The sequence below is a fragment of the Rhinolophus ferrumequinum genome, chromosome X (genome assembly GCF_004115265.2).
Source record: "Rhinolophus ferrumequinum isolate MPI-CBG mRhiFer1 chromosome X, mRhiFer1_v1.p, whole genome shotgun sequence".
Classification (NCBI taxonomy): domain Eukaryota; kingdom Metazoa; phylum Chordata; class Mammalia; order Chiroptera; family Rhinolophidae; genus Rhinolophus; species Rhinolophus ferrumequinum.
This window is the reverse complement of record NC_046284.1, coordinates 93257972-93265635: the sequence shown is the minus strand read 5'-3', so window position 1 is coordinate 93265635 and position 7664 is coordinate 93257972. Positions and strand designations below refer to the sequence as shown.

General features: G+C 45.4%; 1 long non-coding RNA gene across 3 annotated transcripts in view; it reads right to left on the bottom strand.

Annotated features, from left to right (window-relative positions):
* Positions 1–5975: 5975 nt before the first annotated feature.
* Positions 5976–7664, bottom strand: part of LOC117026224 (uncharacterized) — a 91198-nt gene continuing 89509 nt past the window's right edge. For all 3 annotated transcript variants that reach the window (XR_004423724.1, XR_004423726.1, XR_004423725.1), the window contains one exon: positions 5976–6991. This is a non-coding gene — a long non-coding RNA (uncharacterized LOC117026224). The remainder of the gene's footprint in view (positions 6992–7664) is intronic.

Here is a 7664-nt window from a genome sequence, read left to right as displayed (position 1 = left end):
TGGCCAATGGCTCACTGGTTACAGCTGACGGCCAACTAGCCACAGCTGATGGCCATCCAATCACAGTTGATGGCCACTTACTACCTGAGCCAGCACCTTTCTATGTGAGGCCGAGAGCCTGGAAACTGCACTCCTGGCTCTGTCCCCATAGTGGCCCTAAGAGTGAGTGTTCCAAGAGACAGGAAGCAGAAGTAGAAGCTGGCAACCTCTTAAGGCCTTGGCACCAAAATTGGCACAGCATCCCTTCTTCCATATTCAATTGGTCAAAGAAATCACAGAGCCCATCCAGGTTTAAGGAAAGGGGGTGCCTATGTTCCCTCTTCTCAATAAGAGGCATGTGAAATCACTGATAGCCATCTTTAATCTGCTACTTCTGCTGGGAATTGCTAGAGATGTGGTTAAATAAAAGAGTAAATGATAGGAGTACTGCCATTTTGTTCCCTTCTTACTTCCTCTGGGCTAAGTCCGTATCTGGGGGCAAGCTTTCACATTTCCTTAAGTTACAGGCAAACATTGTTTGACGTTGTGATGGGGGTGAGAAGAGGGGCAGGACGGGAGACAGAATCTGGGCAGGGCAGGCCTGCTCTCAGAAGGTAACACTGACTGGAGGTGAGATCCAGGAGAAAAGAAACTGCAGCTCAGACTATTGGGGCTGGAGGGTGGGCAGACAGGAAGGTGCTGTCAGGGGATTGTTCCCCCTAAAAGCAGAACATGAAATGAAGATTTAGGTGCAGGTAGTTAATTTGGGAGGTGACCCCAAGAAGCATGGGGAGAGGCTGGGGAAGTGAGACAGGGAGGAGAAGGAAACCAAAAAAGCGTATGCTGAGGAGCAGGTGGGCATCTGGGGCTTGATTGTGCTGGAGCCCGGGACACTCCAGGGAACCTACTCCGGCGCTGTCGCCGGAAGAGCAGCAAGGTGGTGCTGTTCATGTACGAACTTTCTCCCCTCATTGATCAAGAGGTTTTCCTAGGGTGTTGATCTCCCAGCACTTTTGCCCTACTCTGCACCAGTGACCACCCAAGGACAGTCATTATGTCCAGGAGCTGCCTGTTGGTGGCTTCCAGGGTGGCTTGGAGGGTCTGGGCGGAGCCCTGACAGTGTCTGCTGAGACAGTTTATGATGAGAACTTTTATTCCCTTTGCAGCGGGATATGCACAGGACCTCTGCCTCACGCACCTCCAGGGGGCGCCTGTCGTATTGTATCCCACGTGAAAGATGCCCCTCCGGCTGTGCGATGTAACCCACGTCCTCCACCTTCTAACAAATTCATCATTACAACCTGCACGGCCCAGGAATGCTTTGGGAGCCCGCAGATTCTCTCTGGGGTACTTGAAGAATGCTGAGTCCTAAGTTAAGGTCAGCTCTGGGCCAAAACAAAGTCACAAGCAGGGATAAGTGGCATCTGCAGTTACCCTGTACATATTTGTCTTCTTACAGACCAGAGACAGGAATAAGGGGAAGGAAGCACCCTCAGAAACATGAGGCCAACCTCTGGGACTCACCCTTGGGTCTTCCAAGGCGGGGGTCAAATATATGGTGATGGAAAGAGAACTGACTGGGTGGTGAACACACAATGGGATTTATAGATGATGTATTACAGAATTGTACACCTGAAATCTATGTAATTTTACTAACCACTGTCACCCCAATAAACTTTAATTAAAAAAAAAGAAAAAGAAAGAAAGAAACACAGGGAGGTGCTTGTGGTCCACTGAGACCACACGAAGTTAGCAGGGTTGTTCACCCTTTGTGGGATCCATTTTGTCAGCCAGCCCCATAGCCCTCCTGCCTCCTGACAACGTGGGGATCAGCAGGGGCACTGGATGTCAAGCCCTGCACCCTAGTTTAGAAGGCTGCCTCTGCCATTCCCTAGCTGTATGACCTGGAGTAAGTAACTTGACCCCTCTGAGTTTCTGTCTCTCCATCTAGGATCATCTCTCAGGTCTCTTAAACCCTAGCAGGCTGTGATTTGTGAATCTGAGGAAAGAGTGAGATGATACGTTTATCAGTGAACACTGAAGAGTTAAAAGCACTATACAAACTGAAAGCTTTCCCAGGATTGTGGCTGTTATGGCACTCCAGAGTGCTCTGTGGAAAACAGCCTGTTTCTTGGTTTATTCTCCTCACGTAGGAACTCCCTCCCCTGCCCCGACCCATGCACCCTTGCCCTGCCCCCAACCCCCAGCAGGATCTGCCTGTCCTTAGTTACTCCCTGAAACCTATGTTGAGAGACTGCTTTTTCAGTGGTTTCTTCTTGACAGGGGGAGGAGATGCCTCAGCCAGGAGTGGACACAACAGGGATCGCCATTCACCAGTTCATGCCCACACCCTATTCTGTATAGACTCTGATGGGTGATTGTGTGTTGAGACAGGCAGGCCTTACTGCTCCAGCTGCCCTCGGTTGGGGGTGGGGGTGCTTTTCAACTGTTCTGGTTCTAAAATTATCTCTAGGCTGCCTCCTTAGAATGCTTTTGGCTGCAAGTGACAGAAACCCCCAAGATGGTACTGCAAAGCTCCTCTCTTCTGTGATCCTCTCAGCTCTGCCTTTCTGGGTATGTGTGTCGGTTTCAGCCTCCAACTGGTCCCAAAAGGGCTGCTGTAATTCCAGCCATCACATGTAGACACACAACCTCTAGTAGCAAAGAACTGTCCCTTCCAGCCAGGGATAATATTTCAAAACATTCAGCAACCAGCACAGCAGGGCACTGACCAGTAAGAAAAACTCTAACCGAACTGGTATTGGCCTGCTGAATATCAGGAGTGTTTCCGGGATTGCCTTCCCAAGAGTAAGGAAGCCCCCAACAGAATTAGCTTACACATCGCTTCTCGGCCTGTTGGCTAAGATCAAGTGTAGAATTAGCTCACAGCTCATTGGCCAGCACTGGGTCCCATGACCTCATCATCCTCAGAACCAATTTCTGGGGGATTTCCACTGATTGGGTTGGAACGGTAAAGATTTGCCTCTGAATTGGGGATGGAGTCCTCTTTCTTAAGAGTGGACATGTGAATTAGATTCAGGTTCCTTTAGCAGGTTGGAAGTTGGGGAGCCCATCAATCTCATCCTCTTCCCAGGCTCCCATCTCCCCCGCCGCACTCTGAATACACAGGTTCCTTATGCCAGTCTCAGATCTAGCGTTAAATCTGACCCGAGCATCTTGTTTTTGCCTCCTTGCTTCTTTTAGCAACTATAAGAGCTTTATGCCTTTTATGAAATCTATCTTTATGTGAGATAAGTTCTATTTGGTTCAGTTAGGCCCATTTCATGGATGGACAAACTGACCATTTCTAACGGAGTCATTTGGTAGAGCCTAGGATAAGGTTGTGACAAACCGGTAGTTTATGCTCAACTGCCTGCCAGTTCCCCTCTCTCTTGCTCACACCCACTCTCCTGGGACTTAATTGATAGGCAAATTATTGAGGGGTGGGATGGGGGGATGGAGGCTGTTTCTAGCCTGTAGATCTTGCCTTTTAGGTAAGGTGGGGATAAGGAGGCCAGAACCATCAGATAATGTGCCTCTTCCAGAGACAAAGGCAATGGATTTTCCTCTGTCTTTGATATCTATGCTTTGGTTAGTTTGCATTTCATGCGGTGCCTTTCCTCTCGGCAACTCAAGGCCTTTTGCAGAGTCTTATGTAATGGAAAATAATTCTGCAAAGTAGGCAGACAGGACAAGGCCAGAATCCAGAAACCGCATTCCTTATAGACACGCGCAGCAACCCTGCTGGGGCCCATCTGTGCTGGGGCAGTGACATTTGTGGCACTTCGAGGCCATAAGAGAGCCCAGACACAGACAAAGGGACACAATTGCCTTTGCTAAGCTCCAAGGAGGCCCCTCTCCCTGTGCTTCGTGACTGGCTTTTAAATAAGAAAAAGTGGGACTTTAAGAAAAAAAGAGGTAAGAGAGGGAGGAATGCAGCAGTGATTAAAAGGAAAACGTCAGTACCGTGTTCCCCCGAGGTCTTATATTAAGACCTTATAATATAAGACCGGGTCTTATATTCCCCCGAGGTCTTATATTAAGACCTTATAATATAAGACCGGGTCTTATATTAAGGTTTGCTCCAAAAGACGCATTAGGGCTTATATTCAGGGGATGTCATCCTGAAAAATCATGCTAGGGGTTATTTTCCGGTTAGGTCTTATTTTTGGGGAAACATGGTAAGTGCAAGAACAGGTGCTCAAGGACCTTGGTCTTCTGGGAAATGTAAATTCAAACCACTATGAGATAACACTATGCCCAATAGAATGACTAATACATCAGAACAAACCAAAACTAGTATTAAGTGCCGGTAAGGATGTGAAGCAACTGGAACTTCATATGCTGACGATGGGATGTAATTTACCAGAGCCATTACGGAAAACTGTACAGTAACCACTAAAGCTGAACGGATGCTTACCTTATGGCCCAGTAATTCCCCTTCAAGGTAAATACCCATAGATAGCACATATGTTCACCAAAAGACCTGCAAAATAATGTTCATCACACTATTTGATTTGCCAAAAACTAGGGACAACCTAAATATTTATCAGAAGTAGAATGGATAAATAAATACTGGTGCATTTATACTGTGGAATATTTTGCAGCAATGAAAAAGAACAAACGACTTCTTCATACAATAAATAGACATACAGAATGTGGAGTGAAAGAAGACAGACACAAAAGAGTGCATTCTGTATAATTTCATCCATGTAAAGTCCAAAACCAGGACTAAAGTAATCTATAGTGACAGAAATCAGAAAAGCAGTTACCTACTGCTGGGAGGCAGAAAGGTGCCATTTGCGGTGCTGGTGATGGTCTATATCGTGATCTTGTTGCTGAATACACGTGAATGTATTTTGTAAAAATACAGAATTGTACACCTGAAATTTATGTAACTTTACTAACAATTGTCACCCCAATAAACTTTAATTAAAAATAAATAAATAAATATGTAATTTTTAAAAATTCAATGAGCTGTACATTCATGATGTGTGCACTTTACCATACACATGAGGTATGATCAAAAACTATGGTGAATGCCTCTGCCGAGTGCCATCCAACAGAAAGGCAGGGATCTTCAATATGGGAAGTGGCGTGTTGAACCTTAGTAACAGTGTGTGACAAGTTTCAGCTTGTTCAGTGCAGTCAGTCGGGTGTGAGCTACGGTTGAGAGAAGGTGTGTGTTAAAGTGTGCCGTAAATCATGGATCACAAACAACGCATTAACATGAAATGGCAACCAGTTTCATCCTCCATCATGACAATGCCCCGTGTCACACATCGCTTCTGGTACAGCAATTTCTGTCAAATAAAAACATTACAGTGTGTCCTCATCCACCTTATTCACCAGATCTGGCACCGTGCTACTTCTGGCTCTTTCCCAAAGTCAAAATGACCATGAAAGATAAATGTTTTGAATCGAGGCAGCCACAACAGCACAACTAAAGACACTCAGGGAAGAGGACTTCCAGAACTGCTTCAGAAAGTGGCAAGGAAGGTGGGATAAGTGTGTTTGAAGAGAGGGGGAGTATTTTGAGGGGGATTAATCGCAATGTGTCTTTTACTATAATACATTTTTTAAAATTTAAACATTCACCATATGTGTTGATCACAATGAAGTAGAAATATTTTTCTGTGAGTCCCCAAATGATGTAAATGATGTTGGATCTGCCGGCAGTTTCTGGGTGTGGGCTGGGATCGTGTCTCGTGAGACCGAAGAACGGAAACATGGACCCAGGAGAGGCAAAGAGTTGTAAAGGAAGACAGTTTATTAGAGGCAGGAGAAGAGGTTGCAGCTCCTGAGTGGGAGGGGATCCCGGATGGGGGGTGCCCCGTGACTGAGGCAAAAGCTCTTCCTTTTATACCTTCCCTTGCCTGTTTGGGGTGGGGGGCTGGGGCCTTCTGATTGAATCCGTCTATCAGGTTTGTCCTGTTTGCCCATCCTGAAGGGATTAACGAAATAACCCATTCCTATCTATCAGATCTGCTCCTTTGTCCGGCCAAAAGGGATTTGAGATTATCTATTAACCTCAAGGTGTATTCTCGTGTCCCTGTCCTGGAGTGAGGGAGACATTCCAGGACCTGGAGTTTCAGGATATGGCTGCTTTTTTGTTTATTCCACCAGGGACCCCCTGTCTACCTAGCAACATGCTAACTATCCTGTCTCAACACCTCCTATGTTACGCTTCAAAAAAGATTTGCAATTAGGAGGGGAAGAGGAGGAGTAAGGGAAACACAAACATGCCTCAATTTGTGAACGGGTTGGATTCTGACTGTCCTTGAATCCATTTGTTCATTAATCCAAAGGGACCACCATGCATTCCACCTGTTCATGGCAGCAGAGTTAGTGTCCATTTTTCTCTGGAGCTTAACTTTCCACAGAAATTTGTGGGCCGAAATTTCACAAGTAGAGAAGCTTCTATTCAGAGTCAGGCCAAAGGCATTAGATATTTATAACTTCGTTCGTTCACTCATTCATTCATTCTTTATGTCATCAAAGACAGGAAGAATTATTTATTATGTGATTCTAGAAAATTTTGGCCAGAACTATTTATTTCTAGATATTCTCTTATCAGCAACAGGACATTTCAACCCGTCTTGGGGGAAAGTCAAAGCTGGAGTGGGGACCACCACTGCTATAAAAATTGCCTCCACTCCCTTTCCCCTAGATTCCTGGATGGGGGTGCTAATTTCTGCAAGAACGCAAGGTGACAGCCTTGACAGAGGGTGTATTACTTTCCTAGGACTGCCACAACTAAGTACCATAAACTGGGTGGCACAAACAACAGAAATGTACTATCTCACAGTTCAGGGGGCTAGAAGTCCAAGAAAAGGTGTCGGCAGGGTTGGTTCTTTCTGAGGGCTGGAAGGGAGAATCTGTTTCAGGCCTCTTCCCTAGCTTCTGGTGGTCTGTTGGCCATCTTTGGCAGACGTTGGCTTGTAGAAACATCACCTCAGTCTCTGTCTTCAGCTTCGCGTGGCAGTTTCTGTGTGTCTGTCTCCAAATTTCCCTTTTAAAAAAACAAACAAATTTTCAATTATAATTGACATACAATATAATATTCATTTCAGGTGTATAACAGTGATTAGACATTTATATACCTTACTATAAGTCTAATACTCATCTGACACCATACCTAGTTATTACAATATTATTGACTCTATTCCCTATGCTGTACTTTACGTTCCCATGACTACTTTGTAACGACCAATTTGTACTTCTCAATCCCTTCCCTTTTTTACCCAGCCCCTCAACACCCTCCCATCTAGCAGCCATCAATTTGTTCTCTGTATCTGTGAGTTTGTTTCTTTTGTTTTTTTAGATTCCACATGTAAGTGAAATCATATGGCATTTTTCTTTCTCAGTCTGACTTATTTCACTTAGCATAATGTTCTCTTGGTCCTTCCACGTTATCGCAAAAAGCCTTCCTTCTTTTTATGGCTGCGCAACACTCCATTGTACAAACGTGCCCCCTCTTCTTTACCCAGGTGTCCATCGATGGACCGCCAATTTCCCCTTTTATAAGGACACAAGTCACACTGGACCAGGGCCCACCCTAATGACCTCATTCTAATTTGGTTACCTCTGTAAAGACCCTATTTTCAAATAAGGTCCTATTCTGAGGTACTGGAGGATTAGGACTTCAACATATATTTTTGGGGGGACATAACTCTGCCCAATAC